Source organism: Kogia breviceps, chromosome 10, assembly GCF_026419965.1.
Source record: "Kogia breviceps isolate mKogBre1 chromosome 10, mKogBre1 haplotype 1, whole genome shotgun sequence".
NCBI classification, from domain to species: domain Eukaryota; kingdom Metazoa; phylum Chordata; class Mammalia; order Artiodactyla; family Physeteridae; genus Kogia; species Kogia breviceps.
In genome coordinates, this window is record NC_081319.1 from 102,740,746 (window position 1) to 102,764,705 (window position 23,960).

The 23,960-nt window shown below is 44.3% G+C and overlaps 1 protein-coding gene across 1 annotated transcript in view; it reads right to left on the bottom strand.

The window, feature by feature from the left end:
• RREB1 (ras responsive element binding protein 1) overlaps positions 1 to 23,727 on the bottom strand; it is a 187,807-nt gene extending 164,080 nt beyond the window's left edge. The window contains exon 1 of the mRNA XM_059076741.2: positions 23,238 to 23,727. The gene's annotated coding sequence lies outside the window, so the exon portion shown is untranslated. The remainder of the gene's footprint in view (positions 1 to 23,237) is intronic.
• Between the last annotated feature and the right edge of the window lie 233 nt (positions 23,728 to 23,960).

Consider the following 23,960-nt stretch of genomic DNA (forward strand, 5'->3'; position numbering starts at 1 on the left):
ACCTCTTCCTTTTATTATCTTTTTGTTAGGTTTTCTTCCTCTCCATTGAAAACCTGTATAAGCAAGTGGAACATCCATAAGGAGATTTTCCACTTTGCTGTATATGAAGCTCTCCAGCAGGCCTGGTAATAGTTCAGAAGAGTCTCTCTCATGATCCACCACTGTACATTTAGAAACATAATAATTTTATCACTAGCCTAAATAACACATAATAAGGAAGGTAAATCTGCCTTTAAAAAGAAAGCCCTACTGGGACTTCCCTGGTGGCGCAGTGGTTAAGAATCTGCCTGCCAACGCGGGTTCGATCACTGGTCTGGGAAGATCCCACATGCTGCGGAGCAACTAAGCCTGCAAGCCACAACTACTGAGCCTGCGCACCGCAACTACTGAAGCCCGCACGCTCTAGGGCCCGCGTGCTGCAACTACTGTGGCCATATGCTCAACTACTGAGCCTGCGTGCCGCAAATACTGAGCCCGTGTGCTCAGAAAGCCCTACCACATGAAACATTTTGAAGTCGAAATTCCGAAATTCTTAGGGCTTATTCATGACATGATTCAGCTTGATGAGGGCGGTGCCGCCATAAAATCAGATCAAAGAGGTGGAAGGAGGGTACTGTGCTGGGTGCCGGTAACTGTGTTCTAGACTTGCCACTAACCAGTTACCTGGAACAAGTCTCTTATATGAGAAGGTTTTTCCTTCCCTTTTCAGTAAGATGGAGAAATTGAGCTGGATGATTTCTAAGGTTTCTTCATGACCAAACACTCTACAATTCTGAAGTGGCTCAAAAATAATCATATTGAATTCCCTCTCTCTCTCTCTCTCTCTCTTTTTTTTGAATTGGATAAAATTGCTTTACAATGTGGTATTAGTTTCTGCTGCACAATGAAGTGAATCAGCTCTGTGTGTACCCTCTTGGACCTCCCTCACACCTCCCCCACCCCACCCATCTAGGTCGTCACAGAGCACCGAGCTGATCTCCCTGTGCTGTACAGCAGGTTCCCACTAGCTATGTACTTTACACATGGTAGTATATTTATGTCAAACCTAATCTCCCAATTCGTCCCACCTCCCCTTTCCCCCTGTGTCCACATGTCCGTTCTCTACGACTACATCTCTATTCCTGCCCTACAAATAGATTCACCTGCATATGGCACAATACCAGACACTAAACATCCTCTCATGAAAATTAAGGAGCCTGCTTAGAGCACAGAAGGCCAACCCGCCTCTGCACAGTGGTAAGCAAATGGTATACTTATGGGCAAAGCTAGGATGTTCCTTCAAACACCAGTTCTGGGGGACTTCCCTCGTGGCTCAGCGGTTAAGAATCTGCTTGCCAATGCAGGGGACACGGGTTCGATCCTTGGTCTGGGAAGATCCCACATGCCACAGAGCAACTAGGGCCATGCGCCACAACTTCTGAGCCCACGCGCCTAGAGCCCGTGCTCGGCAACAAGAGAAGCCACCACAGTGAGAAGCCCGCGCACCTCAATGAAGAGTAGCCCCTGCTCGCCGCAACTAGAGAAAGCCCGCGCGCAGCAACAAAGACCCAACGCGGCCAAAAATTAATTAATTAATTTTAAAAAACAAACAAACAAAAAACAGTTCTGGGCCTCCTCCAGTCCCTAGACATCTGCCAATCTTGTTATTGGCCATGAACCTGGCCATCGTCATATTAGCTCTGAAGGATTCTTACGTGGCGGGCCAGGTAGGGGCAACAGGTCCAGGGGGCAAAGTGGGGATGCCAAATAAATGATGAATGACATCATAAGCCATTGAGAAGATCTCTTTAAACCTCAGAGTGATCTTAGTGACTGGACTGTCTGGGTCACTCTTAGACGGATAGTAATTCTCCTCTAGAAAACAGAAAATCCTATTTGATTGCATAGTCAAAAGCAGAACAGAGAGTGGCTCAAAACCGGGTTCTGGAGAGAGGCAGGCATTGTCTTCCTATCACAACCTGGACGCTGTATGACCACGGGCAAGCTTCTTTGTGTCTCTGTGTTCAGTCAATGATCAACAGAAGCCAATGAACGGGGTTCTTGTGAGGAATAAATGAAAGATTACCTGTAAACACTCAGCACAGAGCCTGGCACAGGTTAACAATGGACAGAAGCCCCTCTATTCCACCCCACCATCCTCTCATCTGTCCTCGGGCACCTGCTAAGAAGTTAGGAGTTTGTCTGATACACTCGCATTTCCTGTATAAGCCTTCCTTTTGAGGAATCCCTACCTAGGCCACAGGGATTCTAAATGCTCCTAAGGCCTTGCTAAAGGAATGAATAATCTATAAGGCACAGGACACAATACCAAGGCACAATTCAGGTCCAAACAGACCCTTTAGGTTCATTTCTGCTAGTATCCAGCTTATTTTGTAATTAACAAAGGGCAGGATTTTGCTTTCAGGATCCACAAAGAGAATGACAGTTCCGCATCAGATGTTCGACTCTGGGCAAGTTATTTAACCTCTCTGCGCCTCCGTTTCCTCTTCTGTAAAACGGGGCTAATAATAGTGGTCTATTCACAGGCTTAAACATAAAGGGCCCGATGCATGGCACCTAAGAGGTGTCAGCGATCCTATATTAAACCTCTCTGAAACTGTCCATTAGATGGTAGGTGATCGATGAAAATCTGAGCCTACCACACCATCAGCGTTGTCACTAGGTCCCATCTGCCCAGTACCACCAGGCAATCGTTGAAAATATGCAAATCCCTGCCTCCTCTCTTCCCCCCGCTCGTCTTATTCCCTTGGTCTAGATCAGGTCCAGGAACCTGCATTTTCAATGAGCCCCCTGAGTCCCAGCAGATAATCACTGAAGCGACAGACACTGCCTGGAACACGCTAGAGAAACTGGATCAGACGTTGGGTGATTCCCCTCTCCCTCCAAGAAACGGATTTATGGTTTGGGTAAAAACCATTAAGAACACATTGGTTTTCTCGTTGGTTTCGCTTTGAGTTTCTGCCTTCTGCGACACAACATGAAATCATACAGAGCTTGGGGCTTCACCTCCCACGTGGGGCAGAACTGCCACGTGACCAGAGGGGTGAGAACTGAAACCAGAGGCAGACAAGTTGAGGGGAACCTATACACAGAGAGAGAGATACATATACATATGTATATTCTTTTCCCTTTCCTTTCTTCTTTAAAAGATGATAACTCCTCAGAGACGTGGGTGACACGTGTGACAAACGAACGGCAAAGGAACAATGTGAGTTTTCACCCAGAGGACAGTCACTTATAGTGGATGCAAGTCGAGGTGTGAAACTGTGACTCCAGTCTCAAAGGGTGTGGCATCTTTAGGACAGAATTTCGGGGAAAGGAAGAGCATTGGAAATAAAACGCGCGATCTCAAGTGCGTGATCAAGTATGCAACTAGAATGAGTTCATAAATTGAAACGAAATAACGAACTGAAAGCAGCCTGATATGCAACGTAAAATGCACCAAGCTGCCAAAACTCTCGCATGGGTTTCCACAACAGATGTCAATAGGATACAACCGTTTAAAATTACGCAAAATGGGAAAATGTTCAATCCCATGAAACCAAGCGTGCTGGGCAATCACCCAGATGGAAGTGTCCACATTTCTCGTCTGCCGCAAGAAGCACCTTATGCAACACGAGCGCTTAATGATTCTTCATCAAAGCTTTGGGTTTCCCTGGTGGCGCGGTGGTTGGGAGTCCGCCTGCCGATGCAGGGGGCGCGGGTTCGTGCCCCGGTCCGGGAGGATTCCACGTGCCGCGGAGCGGCTGGGCCCGTGAGCCGTGGCCGCTGAGCCTGTGCGTCCGGAGCCTGTGCTCCGCAGCGGGAGAGGCCACAGCAGTGAGAGGCCCGCGTACCGCAAACAACAACAACAACAACAACAAAACCCACCAATAAGCCTTATTATTAATTGGGGAAAAGCAAATTAAAACCACAATACGAAAGTCCAGGGGAAGATGGCGGAAGAGTAAGACGCGGGGATCACCTTTCTCCCCACAGAGACATCAGAAATACATCTACACGTGGAACTGCTCCTACAGAACACCCACCGAACGCTGGCAGAAGACCTCAGACCTCCCAAAAGGCAGGAAACTCCCCACGTACCTGGGTAGGGCAACCGGAAAAAGAATAAACAGAGACAAAGAATAGGGACGGGGCCTGCACCAGTGGGAGGGAGCCGGGAAGGAGGAAAGGTGTCCACACACCAGAAGCCCCTTCGCGGGCGGAGACTGCAGGTGGCAGAGGGGGAAGCTTCGGAGCCGCGGAGGAGAGCGCAGCCACAGGGTGCGGAGGGCAAAGCGGAGAGATTCCCGCAGAGGATCTGTACCGACCGGCACTCACCAGCCCGAGAGGCTCGTCTGCTCAGCCGCCGGGGCGGGCGGGGCCGGGAGCTGAGGCTCGGGCTTCAGTCGGATCCCAGGGAAAGGTCTGGAGCTGGCAGAGTGAAAACAGCCTGAAGGGGTTAGTGCGCCACGGCTGGCCGGGAGGGAGTCCGGGAGAAGTCAGGAGCTGCCGAAGAGGCAAGAGGGCTTTTCTTCCCTCTTTGCCTCCTGGGGCGCGAGGAGAGGGGTTTAAGCGCGCCGCTTAAAGGAGCCCCAGAGACGGGCGCGGAGCTGCCGAAGAGACAAGAGACTTTTTCTTGCCTCTTTGCTTCCTGGTGCGCGAGGAGAGGGGATTAAGCGCGCCGCTTAAAGGAGCTCCAGAAACGGGCGCGAGCCGCGGCGATCAGCGTGGACCCCACAGACGGGCATGAGACGCTAAGGCCGCTGCTGCCACCACCAAGAAGCCTGTGTGCGAGCACAGGTCACTCTCCACACCGCCCCTCCCGGGAACCTGTGCAGCCCACCACCGCCAGGGTCCCGGGATACAGGGACAACGTCCCCGGGAGAACGCACGGCGCGCCTCGGGCCAGTGCAGCGTCACGACGCCTCTGCCGCCGCAGGCTCTACCCGCATCCGTGCCCCTCCCTCCCCCCGGCCTGAGTGAGCCGGAGCCCCCCAATCAGCTGCTCCTTTAACCCTGTCCTGTCTGAGTGAAGAGCAGACGCCCTCAGGCGACCTACACACAGAGGTGGGGTCAAATCCAAAGCTGAACCCCGGGAGCTGTGCGAACAGAGAAGAGAAAGGGAAATTTCTCCCAGCAGCCTCAGCAGCAGCGGATTAAATCTCCACAATCAACTTGATGTACCTGCATCTGTGGAATGCCTGAATACAAAACGAATCATCCCAAATTGAGGAGGTGGACTTTGGGAGCAAGATATATTATTTTTTCCCCTTTTTCTGTGTATGCTTCTGTGTGAGATTTTGTCTGTAAAGCTTTGCTTTCACCATTTGTCCTAGGGTTCTGTCCACCTGTTTTTTTTTTTTTTTAATACTTAAAAAATTTTTTTTCTTAATAATTATTTTTTATTTTAATAACTTTATTTTATTTTATCTTCCTTCTCCTTCTCCTTTCTCTTCTTCTTCTTCTTCTCCCTTTTAGTCTGAGCCGTGTGGATGAAAGGCTCTTGGTGCTGCAGCCAGGAGTCAGGGCTGTGCCTCTGAGGCAGGAGAGGCAACTTCAGGACACTGGTCCTCAAGAGACCTCCTAGCTCCATGTAATATCAAATGGCGAAAATCTCCCAGAGGTCTCCATCTTTATACCAACACCTAGCTTCACTCAACGACCAGCAAGCTAGAGTGCTGGACACCCTATGCCAAACAACTAGCGAGACAGGAACACAACCCCACCCATTAGCAGAGAGGCTGCCTAAAATCATAATAAAGCCACAGACACCCCAAAACACACCACCAGATGTGGACCTGCCCACCAGAAAGACAAGATCCAGCCTCATCCACCAGAACACAGGCACTAGTCCCCTCCACCAGGAAGCCTACACAACCCACTGAACCAACTTTAGCCACTGGGGACAGACACCAAAAACAACGGGAACTACGAACCTGCAGCCTGCAAAAAGGAGACCCCAAAGACAGTAAAATAAGCAAAATGAGAAGACAGAAAAACACACAGCAGATGAAGGAGCAAGATAAAAACCCACCAGACCTAATAGGCAGCCTACCTGAAAAAGAATTCAGAATAATGACAGTAAAGATGATCCAAAATCTTGGAAAGAGAATAGAGAAAATGCAAGAAACATTTAACAAGGACCTAGAAGAACTAAAGAGGAAACAAGCAACGATGAACAACACAATAAATGAAATTAAAAATACTCTAGATGGGATCAATAGCAGAATAACTGAGGCAGAAAAACGGATAAGTGACCAGGAAGATAAAATAGTGGAAATAACTACTGCAGAGCAGAATAAAGTAAAAAGAATGAAAAGAATGGAGGACAGTCTCAGAGACCTCTGGGACAACATTAAACGCACCAACATTCGAATTATAGGGGTCCCAGAAGAAGAAGAGAAAAAGAAAGGGACCAAGAAAATATTTGAAGAGATTATAGTTGAAAACTTCCCGAACATGGGAAAGGAAATAGTGAATCAAGTCCTGGAAGCACAGAGAGTCCCATACAGGATAAATCCAAGGAGAAACACGCCAAGACACATATTAATCAAACTGTCAAAAATTAAATACAAAGAAAACATATTAAAAGCAGCAAGGGAAAAACAACAAATAACACACTAGGGAATCCCCATAAGGTTAACAGCTGATCTTTCAGCAGAAACTCTGCAAGCCAGAAGGGAGTGGCAGGACATATTTAAAGTGATGAAAGGGAAAAACCGACAACCAAGATTACTCTACCCAGCAAGGATCTCGTTCAGATTTGATGGAGAAATTAAAACCTTTACAGACAAGCAAAAGCTGAGAGAGTTCAGCACCACCCAACCAGCTTTACAGCAAATGCTACAGGAACTTCTCTAGGCAAGAAACACAAGAGAAGGAGAAGACCTACAATAACAAACCCAAAACAATTAAGAAAATGGGAATAGGAACATACATATCAATAATTACCTAAAATGTAAATGGATTAAATGCTCCCACCAAAAGACACAGACTGGCTGAATGGATACAAAAACAAGACCCATAAATATGCTGCCTACAAGAGACCCACTTCAGACCTAGGGACACATACCGACTGAAAGTGAGGGGATGGAAAAAGATATTCCATGCAAATGGAAATCAGAAGAAAGCTGGGGTAGCAATTCTCATATCAGACAAAATAGACTTTAAAATAAAGACTATTACAAGAGACAAAGAAGGACACTACATAATGATCAAGGGGTCGATCCAAGAAGAAGATAAAACAATTGTAAATATTTATGCACCCAACATAGGAGCACCTCAAAACATAAGACAAATACTAACAGCCATAAAAGGGGAAATCGACAGTAACACATTCATAGTAGGGGACTTTAACACCTCACTTTCACCAATGGACAGATTATCCAAAATGAAAAAAAATAAGGAAACACAAGCTTTAAATGATACTTTAAACAAGATGGAGTTAATTGATATTTATAGGACATTGCATCCAAAAACAATAGAATACACATTTTTCTCAAGTGCTCATGGAACATTCTCCAGGATAGGTCATATCCTGGGTCACAAATCAAGCCATGGGAAATTTAAGAAAACTGAAGTCGTATCAAGTATCTTTTCCGACCAAAACGCTATGAGAGTAGATATCAATTACAGGAAAAGATCTGTAAAAAATACAAACACATGGAGGCTAAAAAATACATTACTTAATAACGAAGTGATCACTGAAGAAATCAAAGAGGAATCAAAAAATACCTAGAAACAAATGACAATGGAGACATGACGACCCAAAACCTATGTGATGCAGCAAAAGCAGTTCTAAGAGGGAAGTTTATAGCAATACAATCCTACCTTAAGAAACAGGAAACATCGTGAATAAACAACCTAATCTTGCACCAAAAGCAATGAGAGAAAGAAGAACAAAAAAACCCCAAAGTTAGCAGAAGGAAAGAAATCATAAAGATCAGATCAGAAATAAGTGAAAAAGAAATGAAGGAAACAATAGCAAAGATCAATAAAACTAAAAGCTGGTTCTTTGAGAAGATAAACAAAATTGATAAACCATTAGCCAGACTCATCAAGGAAAAAAGAGAGAAGACTCAAAAAAAAATATTTAAAAAAATAAAAAAAATTAAAAAGAATTAAAAAAAAATTTTTTAAAAAGAGAGAAGACTCAAATCAATAGAATTAGAAATGAAAAAGGAGAAGTAACAACTGACACTGCAGAAATACAAAGGATCATGAGAGATTACTGCAAGTAACTCTGTGCCAATAAAATGGACAACCTGGAAGAAATGGACAAATTCTTAGAAATGCACTACCTGCCGAGACTGAACCAGGAAGAAATAGAAAATATGAACAGACCAATCACAAGCACTGAAATTGAGACTGTGGTTAAAAATCTTCCAACAAACAAAAGCCCAGGACCAGATGGCTTCACAGGCGAATTCTATCAAACATTTAGAGAAGAGCTAACACCCATCCTTCTCAAACTCTTCCAAAATATAGCAGAGGTAGGAACACTCCCAAGCTCATTCTACGAGGCCACCATCACCCTGATACCAAAACCAGAGAAAGATGTCACAAAGAAAGAAAACTACAGGCCATTATCACTGATGAACATAGATACAAAAATCCTCAACAAAATACTAGCAAACAGAATCCAACAGCACATTAAAAGAATCATACACTATGATCAAGTGGGGTTTATTCCAGGAATGCAAGGATTCTTCAATATACGCAAATCAATCGACGTGATACACCATATTAACAAATTGAAGGAGAAAAACCATATGATCATCTCAATGGATGCAGAAAAATCTTTCGACAAAATTCAACACCCATTTATGATAAAAACCCTGTGGCAAGTAGGCATAGAGGGAACTTTCCTCAACATAATAAAGGCCATATATGTCAAACCCACAGCCAACATCGTCCTCAATGGTGAAGAACTGAAACCATTTCCACTAAGATCAGGAACAAGACAAGGTTGCCCACTCTCACCACTCTTATTCAACATAGTTTTGGAAGTTTTAGCCACAGCAATCAGAGAAGAAAAAGAAATAAAAGGAATCCTAATCGGAAAAGAAGAAGTAAAGCTCTCACTGTTGGGCTTCCCTGGTGGCGCAGTGGTTGAGAATCCGCCTGCTGATGCAGGGGACATGGGTTCGTGCCCCGATCCAGGAAGATCCCACATGCCGCGGAGCAGCTGGGCCCATGAGCCATGGACACTGAGCCTGTGCGTTCGGAGCCTGTGGTCCACAACGGAGAGGCCACAACAGTGAGAGGCCCGCGTATCACAGAAAAAAAAAAAAAAAGCTCTCACTGTTTGCAGATGACATGACACTATACATAGAGAATCCTAAAGGTGCTACCAGAAAACTACTAGAGCTAATCAATGAATTTGGTAAAGTAGCAGGATACAAAATTAATGCACAGAAATCTCTGGCATTCCTATACACTAATGATGAAAAATCTGAAAGTGAAATTAAGAAAACACTCCCGTTTATCACTGCAACAAAAAGAATAAAATATCTAGGAATAAACGTACCTAAGGAGACAAAAGACCTGCATGCAGAAAATTATAAGACACTGATGAAAGAAATTAAAGATGATACAAATAGATGGAGAGATATACCATGTTCTTGGATTGGAAGACTCAACATTGTGAAAATGACTCTACTACCCAAAGCAATCTACAGAGTCAATGCAATCCCTATCAAACTACCACTGGCATTTTTCACAGAACTAGAACAAAAAATTTCACAATTTGTATGGAAACACAAAAGACCCCGAATAGCCAAAGCAATCTTGAGAATGAAAAATGGAGCTGGAGGAATCAGGCTCCCTGACTTCAGACTATACTACAAAGCTACAGTAATCAAGACAGTATGGTACTGGCACAAAAACAGAAATATAGATCAATGGAACAGGATAGAAAGCCCAGAGATAAACCCACACATATATGGTCACCTTATATTTGATAAAGGAGGCAGTGGAGAAAAGACAGCCTCTTCAATAAGTGGTGCTAGGAAAACTAGACAGGTACATGTAAAAGTATGAGATTAGAACACTCCCTAACACCATACACAAAAATAAGCTCAAAATGGATTAAAGACCTAAATGTAAGGCCAGACACTATCAAACTCTTAGAGGAAAACATAGGCAGAACACCCTATGACATAAATCACAGCAAGATCCTTTTTGACCCATCTCCTAGAGAAATGGAAATAAAACCAAAAATAAACAAATGGGACCTAATGAAACTTAAAAGCTTTTGCACAGCAAAGGAAACCATAAACAAGACCAAAAGACAACCCTCAGAATGGGAGAAAATAGTTGCAAATGAAGCAACTGACAAAGGATTAATCTCCAAAATTTACAAGCAGCTGACGGTGCTCAATATCAAAAAAACAAACAACCCAATCCAAAAATGGGCAGAAGACCAAAATAGACATTTCTCCAAAGAAGATCTACAGATTGCCAACAAACAAGAATGCTCAACATCATTAATCATTAGAGAAATGCAACTCAAAACTACAATGAGATATCATCTCACACCAGTCAGAATGGCCATCATCAAAAAATCTAGAAACAATAAATGCTGAAGAGGGTGTGGAGAAAAGGGAACACTCTTGCACTGTTGGTGGGAATGTAAATTGATACAGCCACTATGGAGAACAGTATGGAGGTTCCTTAAAAAACGAAAAATAGAACTACCATACGACCCAGCAATCCCACTACTGGGCATATACCCTGAGAAAACCATAATTCAAAAAGACACATGTACCACAATGTTCATTGCTGCACTATTTACCATAGCCAGGAGATGGAAACAAACTAAGTGTCCATCATCGGATGAATGGATAAAGAAGATGTGGCACAAATATACAATAGAATATTAGCCATAAAAAGAAACGAAATTGACTTATTTGTAGTGAGGTGGATGGACCTGGAGTCTGTCATACAAAGTGAAGTAAGTCAGAAAGAGAAAAACAAATACCATATGCTAACACATATATATGGAATCTAAGAAAAGAAAAAGGTCATGAAGAACCTAGGGGTAAGACGGGAATGGAGATGCAGACCTACTAGAGAATGGACTTGAGGATGTGGGGAGGGGGAGGGGTAGGCTGTGACAAAGTGAGAGAGTGGCATGGACATATATACACCACCAAACGTAGAATAGATAGCTAGTGGGAAGCAGCCGCACAGCACAGGGAGATCAGCTCGGTGCTTTGTGACCACCTAGAGGGGTGGGATAGGGAGGGTCGGGGGGAGGGAGACGCAAGAGGGAAGAGGTATGGGAACATGTGTATATGTATAACTGATTCACTTTGTTGTAAAGCAGAAACTAACACACCATTGTAAAGCAGTTATACTCCAATAAAGATGTTAAAAAAAAAAAACCCACAATACGACACCATTTCATATTCATCAGACCAGCAGAAATGACAAAGTCTAAGAGTACCGAGTTCTGGTGAAGATATGGAGCAGTAAGAACTCCCAATCATTGTTAGAAGGAGCACAGGGCTTCCCTGGTGGCGCAGTGGTTGAGAGTCGGCCTGCCGATGCAGGGGACGCGGGTTCGTGCCCCGGTCCGGGAAGATCCCGCGTGCCGCGGATCGGCTGGACCCGTGAGCCGTGGCCGCTGAGCCTGCGCGTCCGGAGCCTGTGCTCCGCAACGGGAGAGGCCACAGCAGTGAGAGGCCCGCGTACCACAAAAAAAAAAAAAAAAAAAAAGAAGGAGCACCAACTGAACCCAGCACTTCGGAAAATAGGCTGGAGTTACAGTAAAGTTAAAAATACAAATACCCTGTGACCCAACAATCCACCGCCCACGCCACACCACATGCACCCTAGAAAAGCTTCTGCACAACTGTACTAGAAGCCATATATATATATAAATGATCTTGACAGCCTTTGTCGTAACAATGACAACGACTGAATCACAGGTCCAGGCATCAGCGTGGCTAAGTCTCGTGATTATATCGTTGATAAAAACAAGCAGGTAAAATGTAATATACACCAAACACTTGCAAAACTAAATGTTGTCATTTAAGGATCCTTACACAGCGGTAAACTTGCTACGGACAGAAGAGGGAGGTGGTTTTAAAGCGGAGAACATTCTAAGGCCATGTTCTATTGCTGAATCTGGATGGGGGGGTTACATGCATGTCCACTTGCTAATTAAAACATATATATATATATTTTAATACTCGTGCATATATGCTATATATCAAAATTTCTGATTATCCTCTTAAGAAGGTGCAGTACCGCCTATGTCCTGATTAGGAAAGAGGCCTGTTTTTTAAAAAGAAAAGCACATCACAAGCAAACTTTCAAATGTAAAAAATTCAAAGACGTATTCCCAAAGATAGTCCATCAAAGACAGAAAGAATGTTCAATTACAAGGAACCCTAAGTAAAAGTAATAACAGCTCACCAAAGTCTGATTATACCACCATTTTTATAAAAGTCAAAAGATGAAGGCTGATAATTAACGTGGATGTTGGATTCTATGACACATTGGGGGAACTACCATCAAAATAATTAGAAAAGAGGTAACAAATGCAGAGCAAATACCTGATGATGGTTTAGTCACATTTCAAAGGCAAGCTATAAAATTTAAATATGCAAAACTAATACTTTTAATGGTTCTTTTATATTTCTTCATCTTTTGCCTTAAAAAAAAGATTCAGAGCCTTTACCCAGACCTAAGACTTTCCACTCTGACTGAAACTAAGTACAGAACTCTACAGAAAATACCAATTATTTCCCTGAATGTCTAAACTCACACTCTAACAGCAAAGAGATTTCTGCTCGGCTGAAGTTTTCTGATGGTCTGCATTTGTTTTTACCAGGAGGCCAGTTAAATCTTACCCACTTGTTTAGCTGCAAGGATTGAAACAAAACGTTTGCTTGCAAAACAAACACTGGTTTTAAAATTCTCCACTTGGGCTGCTGGGTAAAACACTTGTTTACTGAAACAAATGTTTTATTTGGAAAATGCCTGCCTGTGTGGACACTTTCCAAGAAATACACCAGGATGTGTTAGGATGGTGATGTCACGCCCTTGGTAGAAGTTGGCATTTTAGGGTAACTGCACAAAGTTTACTTTCAGAGAATAGAACAACAATAGGAAAACCAATCTGTTCTTTTAAAAAAATCCAAGGCCTAAAATGCTTTTACTGGGTCATTAAATAGGCCAGTTCAATCCCCCCCAAGCTAATCTCTTTATATAATCAAATTAGTTTTATACATGACATAGTAAGTATTATCATCATCATCATCATCATTATTATTTTAGAGCGCTCTTCCTTTAGATTCATTCTATGCCTTCTGGCTCCCCTATGTGACATGGCATGAAAAACCATTTCCATCTCTTAATAAGATACGCTAGAACCCTGAAATGCCATTATTAACCACAAAATAGGATTGAGCATAGCCAAGTCTAACTTGAAAACCATCCAAGGAGATTTACTTTCTTAAGTACGGAAAGAAAACATCCCAAAAGATATTCTTGGGACCCTGTGGTTAGTTTCATTATGGAGGCTCCAGTAAACACATTACATTTGACCAAATAAGATTCTTCCCACCCCCCCCTCAAAAAAGCTTAGGAATTTTCATCAGTATTTTCCTGCTAAGGTTAGGCACAGTAAGAAATAAAATAGATCATTTTTATAGTCCATAATAATGGTCTTTTAAAAACTACATCCCAAACTTTCAAAAAGTAGATCCCCCATCTTTAAAAAACACTTTGCATATATCCTAGCATATGTATATTTTAATTTATAAACTGTATACTACTCTTAGGCATTATGAAACATATACAAGAATGCACAATGCAAAGGACTTAATAGACATTTCTCTAAAGAAAACATACTAATGACCAATAAGCACATGAAAAGATGCTCAGTATCATTAGTCATCAGGGAAATGGAAATCAAAGCCACAAGATACCACTTCAGATCCACTGGGGTGGCTATAATAAAAAAATGGAAAATAACAAGGGCTGGGAAAGATGTGGAGAAATTGGAACCCTTGTATATTGCTACTGGGAATATAAATTGGTAAACCACCGGGGAGAACAGTTTGGCCGGTCTGCAAAACGTTAAACATGGAGCTACCACATGACCCAGCAATTCCAGTGTTAGGTAAATATTCAACATATACCCCAAAGAACTGAACACAGGGATTTCCACGGACACTTTTATACCCACGTTCACAGCAGCATTATTCAAAATAGCCAGTGTGGAAACAACCCAAATGTCCATCAGCTGATGAACAGATAAACTAAATGTACTATATACAGATAATATAACAGGAGATTATTCAGCCATACAAAGAAATGAAGTACTAACACATGATATAGCACAGATGAGCTCTGAAAATATTATGCGAAAAAATAAGCCGGACCCGAAAGCACATACATTGTATGATTCCACTCATCAGAAATATCTAGAACAGGCATACGAGACAAAGTAGATTAGAGAGTCAAGATGGACACGGCGAGTTATGCTCAATGGGGGGAGGTTTCTGTTTGGGGTGATGCCAAATTTTGGAAATAGACAGTGGTGATGGTTGCAAAACACTGTGAATGTAATCGATGCCACCGAATTGTACGCTTAAAAATGATCGTGAGGGCTTCCCTGGTGGCGCAGCGGTTGAGAGTCCGCCTGCCGATGCAGGGGACGCGGGTTCGTGCCCCGGTCCGAGAAGATCCCACGTGCCGCGGAGCGGCTGGGCCCGTGAGCCGTGGCCGCTGGGCCTGCGCGTGGAGCCTGTGCTCCGCAACGGGAGAGGCCGCAACAGTGAGAGGCCCGCGGACCGCAAAAAAAAAAAAAAAAAAAAAAAAAAAAAAATGATCGTGATAGCAAATCTTATGTTATATATTTTTTACCACAATTTTAACTAAAAAAAAAAAAGGACAAGCTAAAAATACAATTGAGGTTCTAATATTTTCTTCTCAAATTCCAGTGGGTGACCGGGAATGCTCCAGGGCTGGGTAGAGGCAGAGCTTCCAAAAAGCCAAAGCAAGAATTAGTGAATTGAATGTGGGATAGAGGGAATATTGGGGAGAGAATATACGAGAAAGCCTACAGCTCAAAAAGAACTGTATTTTTAATTCCAAAGGAAAGAGGACCTCATTCTGTAGCCTTTGCATAGAACTAAATGCAAAGTTCTGGCCATCTCTCACTCCACACACTTGCACGTCTGAGTCACTGCAAAAACACCAGGAAAACCCTCTTCACTTCTGCAAAGCATCCATTCGAATCTAGCTCACTGGGTGTGAGGGCTGAGGTCCTGCCTTACAAAGCAGACTGTGCTTTTTCTCCACTGTTTTACCGTCTCAGGTAAGACCCAAGTCCAACATAAAATACTCCTCTTTGAAGCTGTCTTCAAAGTCATTTTCATCACTTTCCCTCCCTTGGGCTCAAGAGGATCAATTATGGGGAAAATTGACAGGAAACAATAAAAAGATTAACAGCTCAACATCAAGAAGCAACTCTACTGCCTATGCTGGATGTGTCAAATAGGAGGCTGGCCCAGAACCAAGGTAATCAAAAGGAAAACACACGAGTTTGAGGCCTCGGCTGACATTTCAGGAGGCTGAAGGCCCTGTTCAACACAGAAATGACAAAGCAAAGGGCACGGTGAAGCATCAAGATGGTTCTGTACTAACAGCACAGGAATGTCCTACATTCAGCATCACGGGGTTCACCATAAGATAGGCACCTGTTGACTGCTGGATTGTTTACTTTAAAAGATGGACTATTTTTCTAGTAAAATGTAAGAACTCAGGTTTAAAAGAAAGCTCACGGGCTTCCCTGGTGGCGCAGTGGTTGAGAATCCGCCTGCCGATGCAGGAGACACGGGTTCGTGCCCTGGTCCGGGAAGATCCCACATGCCGCGGAGCAACTAAGCCCGTGAGCCATGGCCGCGGAGCCTGTGCGTCCGGAGCCTGTGCTCCGCAACGGGAGAGGCCACAACAGTGAGAGGCCCGCATACCGCAAAAAAAAAAAAAAAAAAAAAGCTCAGAATTGAGATATGTTAGACTCCCAGGACCATCTGAACTTTCATTTTCTGTAGATTAATGACGGAGCAACATGAACTGACTGCTGCTTTCCCTTGGCAAATCAGCTGAAGCTCATGGCTTCAAGGACAAACGTGTTCTAAAACTGCAATACAAAACTGTTGACTCGTATCCTTCAAATCTCTCGAGGGACTGTACCTTATAAAAAATAACTCCGTGACTCTCAAAGTAATCCTTTAGAAAGAGCTCTCGTCTGAAATATGTATTTCAATACCATCAGAGTGCAAAGTATTCAAAAATCTACATAAAGACTGCTTCTAGGACCTCCCTGGTGGCGCAGTGGTTAAGAATCCGCCTGCATTGGCAGGGGACACGGGACCGAGCCCTGGTCCGGGAAGATCCCACATGCCGCGGAGCAACTAAGCCCGTGAGCCACAACTACTGAGCCTGCGCTCTACAGCCCGCGAGCCACAGCTACCGAGCCCGCATGCCACAGCTGCTGAAGTCCACGCGCCTGGAGCCTGTGCTCCGCAACATGAGAAGCCACCGCAATGAGAAGCCCGCGCACCACGACGAAGAGTAGCCCCCGCTCGCCGCAGCTAGAGAAAGCCCGCGCAGCAACGAAAACCCAGTGCAGCCAAAAATGAATAAATAATTTTTTTTAAAAAAAAGACTGCTTCTAAACAGAATTCAGTAAATTATATTGGTGTCATGCGTGGGTGCAGGATCGTGAATATGTAGAAAAGAAACCATCTTCCAAGTTCTTCGTGAAATTCGAATTGCCTTTACCTGTTATTGCTACCGTAGGAAAACCTTCCACTGGTAATTCAGTCCTACTATGAAATCTTGACTTTTACAAGATAAGTCCTCCAAACGCAGAGAAACATATGAGGATTCTCGTTTAAAAGCGTTCCGTTTTAGTTCCAATGCTGATATTGTTTTCAAAACTCTTTTCTCAAGGCCCTCTAGCATGCTATATGAAAAAAAAGTTGCCAAGCTGGTTTTTAACACATCTTCACAGGACTGATAAGCAAAAGTTTACTAAAGCAGTTTGGAATAAGATAAACTCAGAGCCATTCTGTAAGTTTTCTGAAATTCAGCAGCGCTTTTTAAATGGAGGGTTGTTAAACCACAAATTCCCAAAGCCGTGAGAGAGAAATGAAAGCATCTCTCCTTTGGTAAAACACGAACCCACAGCTTCTTTGGAACTGCAGCTGACATCCTGTTGGACTGAGCAGCTTGAAACCTGTTTTGTGGGTATTATGAGTGAGTGCAAACAGTAATGCGTGGTGAAAATAAATTTTCTAATGGGGGAAAAAGTGAACAGCAATAATGTCTCCAATCTTTCTTGTGAATCTTACCTACTTAACCTTAAAAATCGTTCTATTTACCATGTGATCATTGACATGCTCATAAATTTAGAGGTTCTTGCTCAGTTAGAAGTTTTTTGGCTGTTAATACCCATATTTTCATAAATAATAATAAGATACATGTCACTAGGAAAACTAGGACAACAGCAGTAAATACTACCTACCCTTCAGTGTGCATCAAGAGAATACAAAACGTGTACAAAACTCTATACACGCCACAGAGTACACAAAACGAACTCTGGAGATGCTAAAAAACTGTGTAAATTCGATCCTGTAAATTCTCATTTGAGCTCTTTCATTTTACACTTAGAGCTTCAAGAAGACTTTAAAATCTGTGTATCAAGATGCTAGCCATAATGGAAAAGAATATGAAGAAAATATATACATATATGTATAACTGAGTCACTTTGCTAGACAGAAGAAATTAATACATTGTACATCAACTATATTTCAATAAAATTTTTAAAAATAATTTAAAAAAATGATGCTAGCCCAATTTCTGGCTTCTTAAAGAAATCTCAAGCACAAAATTGCCTTTTTCCCCCTGTACTTGTAACTTCACAAATAGCTGCTGGAAAGGATGTTCTCGGGCAAAAGCCCATCCTGCAGACGGGCCATCCATCTACCTGCCGTCTCTCACCTCTCACATGAGCGCTCTAAGGATCTGCATCTTACACCATCCTCTCTCACTCACAGTTTCTTGAGTACCTTGGGTTTCGTTTTCTGATACTTTTCGAATACTCCCTTATATTCTAAATGAAGTTCAAGGCCTAGATTCCATTGCATAACAACGTGAATGTACTTAACGGTACTGAACTGCACACTTCAAATTGCTGAAGATGGTCCATTTTATGTTATACGCACTTTGCCACAATTTTAAAAAACAACAACCCCGATTCCATCATTTTCTACTGTTGTTTGGTAGGGGCAAAGGTAAAAGGTCAACGAGAAAAATATCCCACCATTGGCTTCTGCAGGGAGAGGACGCTGCCCCTCCAACCTCCACCATCAATTGTAATCATTCGTGTCTGCCTGCTAGCCCACCAGACATGTAATAATACGGACATGAGAATTTGTCTCTTTAGAGCTTAGAAACAGGAAAGGAAAAAAAAGAGCAAATGAGAACTTGTAGCCGGATAATCAGCATCTGGTTAAACTGAAAGTGACAAAATGTTTCCTGCTGCTCAAAAGGACAGATATTTGTTATTTGTGACAATAGAGCAAAATGAGATACACAGATAGACAAGTATTCCTTGAAAAAGGTGCGAACGGTCATCATCTTTTAGAAACCCAACGCTGAATTTCTGACTATCCATTCTGAACTGGACTGTTCTCTCTAAACTCTAGACTGCTGTTGAGAGCTTACAGCTGGCCCTGCCTCACCTCTGACCACTCAGCTCCCTTGAAGAGGTCTCCTCCGGAGAATATTGCCGAATACCATGCCCGGGGTCTGCGTATCCAAAGGTACAGGAAGTGGTCTGCCCAGGGCCCGGTTTTGTGCATCATCTCGACATACTTCGATGGACGCAGTGTGAGTCAGCCCTGAACACAGCGCTTCAACCCCAAACCTCCTTCCTACCTAGCAGGGCAGGGTTCTTCTGACACATCCATCCAGGCTTCCAAACCCGTGCTAAATTTGGAAAGCGGCAGGTCTTCTGGATATAAAAACAACGGCCAGCATCGCCTATCAATGGCTGCTCATCAGATACCAAAGCACAAGAACAGGCTGAAACCAACACGTGAAAAGGAAGAACTCTCGCTCTTCTGGGGAGAGACGGGAGGCTCCGGGGAGGTCTCAGGTTGTAGAACAAACTGACGGAGGCACTGGCTCCCCAAGAGGAATCTGTATCAGAGTGGCCTGTAACGCTTCTATAACACACAGCCTGCCGGCCCAGGAGATTCTGATTCAGTGCCTATGGCGTAGGACCCCTTAATCTCTTGAGCCGGGTTTGGGAGCTATTGGGTAAAGTACTTGGGTTACCACAATGCTGATTCAGTAGATTGGCTCTAACTAAAGCCTCAGGAATGACTACCTCCTTACCTTCTTGTGCTTTACAAGGAAGGAGGAGAATCTTTTTTTTTTTTTTTTTTTTTTTTGCTGCATGGCTTGAGGGATCTTAATTCCCCCACCAGGGATTGAACTTGTACCCCTGTAGTGGAAGCACAGGGTCCTGACCACTGGACCACCAGGGAATTCCCAGGAGAATTTTGGAATGTATACATAGGTATATAGGTATATATATAAATTCTAATCATGAATGTACCCTAAAATTCGTCCTTTGCCACCAAGTTCAAAAATTGAGGACCAATAATCACTTACTTCTATGTAGATGACTCACACCTCTACTTTCAGCCAGGACCCATCCATCTTCCCTGAATCACCTAAACCCAGCTTCCAATCACAGCTTCCAATTCCACTTCTGAAATCAACCCCTCAATTTACCTTAAACACTGGCTTCCTGTTCCAATTTCTGTTGATAGTACCACCTGCCAAGGCATCTAGATTTAAACCCTCAGTCATCTTGGACGCTTCAGGGCCACATCCAAACACTATAAAGTATTGTCAGTTTTCTGTTTATAATAACTCACGGGACTTCCCTGGTGGCGCAGTGGTTAAGAATCCGCCTACCGGTGCAGGGGACACGGGTTCGAGCCCTGGTCTGGGAAGATCCCACATGCCTCAGAGCAACTAAGCCCGGACGCCACAACTACTGAGCCTGTGCTCTAGAGCCCGTGAGCCACAACTACTGAGCCCGCGTGTCACAACTACTGAAGCCCACGCACCTAGAGCCCGTGCTCCGCAACAAGAGAAGCCACCGCAACGAGAAGTCCAGGCACCGCAATGAAGAGTAGACCCCGCCCACCACAGCTAGAGAAAGTCCACGCACAGCAATGAAGACCCAACGCAGCCAAAAATAAATAAATGTTTAAAAGGAAACAAGTAACTCTCCAAGCATCGCCTTCCAACCAAGTCCCACCGATACAACCCTTGTCCAGTCCCTTGGGTCCCAGTGGCAATAGCCGCTCATGGTCCCTTACCTCCCACTCCGACCGAACTCACAAGATTAACCTTCCCCCAATCCAACAGTGACCGTGTATTTTCCTTGCTCAAAATCCTGTCACAATTCCCCATTACTTGCAGATGAAGTCCTAACACCAAAAGTGGCCCAGGCATTCAAGATCCCTAATTGGTCTGTCCCTAAACCTATCATTCAAACGACAACTTTCATACTTGATCCACCTCCAGTAGCAAAGCTGATCCATTCAAATTCCCCGAATGTTCCCTGCAACTTCCTGCCTCGTGGCTTATCTTCCTTCTACCACTAGGAATGTCTTTCTTTCTCTGGCTATTAAAATCGTGTACACCCTGTACGGCCTAAGTTCAAGTTCTACCAACTCCCTCGGGAGCATTTCCTGATGGCTGCCACCTCACAGCCACCCAGGACACACCCAGCACTGCCACATCTGCTAAGTAAGGGTTTGCCCTCTCCCTTTCACCTTCCCTTTCACCCTCTGCCCTCTGCCGCCTCCCTGGAAGTTCCTGAGCACTTAGCAACGGACTTTTCATCGATAGTCAGTTGTACACTTGCTGTCCGGAAATGTCTCCCTAAAAAAGAGCAAACCCTCATTCTTACACAGAAGCAATGCAGGTTCACTGCTAATATTTTAGAGAATAAATAGAAGGAAAAGAATGTTTTTAATCTCTCATTCTACCTCTCAACTCATTTTAACTTTCATCTCTGAATCCATCATCTCTTCTTACGCATATAGGCACATATTCTTTCCTGGTGTTTTAATTTAACTCCTAAACTGCTAAACTTCTTAAATTTATCATCTAGCTGTAACCACCCCCAACTAAAACATATTAGACTTCAGTCTTTTGAGGAACGTGAACATGCCTCTCTCCACTGTGTAATCTCCACAGTGCTTAAATTACCAGAGTTCTAGACAAAATAGGTGGCTAAAATGTTTAAAGCACATGTTCAGTGAAAAAAATATTTTGGGGGTAGCAGTGAGTAAACGGGTACAAATGCATTGTCCAAAATAATCTATGTGAAAACCTGCTACACATAGGCGATTTCTTGAAAAGTGCCCCCCAAATTATGTAACACGTGTTTTAAATATACAAGAACACACAATATTAAGGACTCTATAGATAATCCTTTCTTAACTGATATTTATTCCTTAATTTAACTTGCTTTATAGATCTGATTTAAGATCACCCTATACAGAAATGTTTCATGAATGCAGAAGAAGTTGAGGCGTGGGGAGAAGGGATGGGAGGAAAAAGGAAGTCTGCCATTTCATTTTCTACTTAAATTTTCAATTCATTTCTATAGCAACAATGCTGATTTGAACCACGATTTGAAAGTCTCATTATCTCACACAGAAGGAAATCATGCTCCCTAACAGGGCGACCAAATCTAAGATCATGAACATCTTCCTTTTTTTTCAAGTTTCCAGAAAAGTTCTGCATAACTCTGCCATTTGCATTCAAATGCAAGACTATCCAGCGTATGGAATTGGTCCGTTTCCAGCTTCAGCTGTTGTACAGTTCAGGAAAACACCATAAGCAAAAATAAAAACTTTTTCCAGTTGAACTGAATGAAGATCCTCTATCTAGAAAGTAATAGAAAAAGTCCAGTCTGCTACCCCAAAGCAGATCCAGCATTATTATTCTTATTCCCATTTTACTGAGACAACACAGCAAAGTTAAAAAATAAAATAAAAATAGACTAGGGATGGTTAGATCTCCACAAAAGTTTTCATCACAAAATAACCTCCTCTTTTATATATAAATGTAGATAGACTATGATTCAATTTACCGAAATTCAACTGACCACTTTTTGCTTGCTATGAATATAGACTCTTTAATGCGAAATGCATCTCAATTTAGTTTTCTTTATCTAGGGCTGCTTTGGAAACAGAAATGTACATTAACTGCTAAGTCAGCTAGCTTTTCGGCTAACTCTTGGGATCTCTCTAGAGGATAACACACCCCTCCCTGGCTTCTTGAGTAAAACTCCAGCAGTTTCTTCAGAGCCTGAAGCTTCATGGCTTTCTGGGCCTTGGTTCCGCAGCCCTACCCTGCCCTGCACTCTGTAACTGAGATCTCCTGGACCAAACCAGCAGAAGGAAAAGTGTGACAGCTCTCTGGAAGGGTGCTCAAAAAGGGTTTGGGGGCTTCCCTGGTGGCGCAGTGGTTGAGAGTCCGCCTGCCGACGCAGGGGACACGGGTTCGTGCCCCGGTCCGGGAAGATCCCACATGCCGCGGAGCGGCTGGGCCCGTGAGCCATGGCTGCTGGGCCTGCGCGTCCGGGGCCTGTGCTCCGCAACGGGAGAGGCCACAACAGTGAACCGAAAAAAAAAAAAGAAGGGTTTGGGCTGCAGTGCTTCGCAATCTCATTGTTTACTGTTATTTTTTCCTTGACTCTGCTTGTGTCACCAGCATCCAAACCTTTGCAAGGCCCATCACTTTAAAATCTGGACCCTCCCTCTCCTAATCACATGTTTGGGGCTCCGGAGGGAACTAACTCGACTGCTCTCATTTCTCCTGCTTTGAGGAGGGTTGGGTTTGGGGGGTTTTGTGCTGTATTTTTTTTTTTTCCTTCCTTTTAATAAAGGCCTTTCCATGTTGGTTTCTCAGGCCTTCCTCAACTACAGAACTGTCACTGTCCGTGTCCCCTGCTTCTTCCGACTCGAAGATACCAACCTCAAAGGGAGCGTTTGTTAAGAACTTCGGTCAACTTACGGCAGCCCGGGCCTGCATTTGGGAGACTCAAACTCTAACGCAAAGACGTTGCACTGATGTTCTCCGAGACGGTAGAAAAACAAACAAACACACAAACACGAAGCAGGGCAAAAACCCACCTCCTCTCCAGCTTTCCTTTCACGTCTTGGTTCAGTAACAAGAAAAGTTAATCCGCTCCCTAGTGCAACTGCAGCCTCTTCACCGTCAGGCTCACCTAGATCATTCACTGCATCCTCGCATCCAAGCCAAGCTCGGTTACTGAGGCAACTAAGTTTTTCTTCCCAAAGGGTCACAGGGAAACACATCCCTCGGGATCCCCTGGTAACCGTCCACCGATAATGCTGCGGAACCACAACGGCAAAAGACTCGCTTTCCAGGGCTTGCGCGGGCCGCCGCTGCCGGCATGGGGGCGGGGGAGGAGGTGCGTGCGGGTGCGTAGCGTCCAGTTACATTCCTGACCCACTTTCGCATCCCCTCCCTCCCCCTCCTCTTCCTCCTCCTCCCGGGCAGGCCGGGAGGGCACCAGCGCCCCGGAGAGCCACCCGCGAGCTCTTCCTAGGCCGCCGCGGGCGGGGTGCAAGCGGCGTCGGGCTCCGCGGGAGACCGGGAGGGAGGGGGAAAAGGGAGGGAGGGAGGGAGCCCGCCGCCACCCCCACCCCACCCCCACCCCGGCTTCCCCTGCGCGGCCCCTCCCCCGTCACATGGGCTCGCGAGCACCTGTTGGCGACCTCGGCCCCTAGCGGAGCCCCTCCCGCCTGCCTGGCGAAAACCCCCGCGGGAGGCGATGGGAACACTGCCCCGTTCTCGCTCTGCAAAGCCCGCTTCGGCCGGGGAGGGCGCGG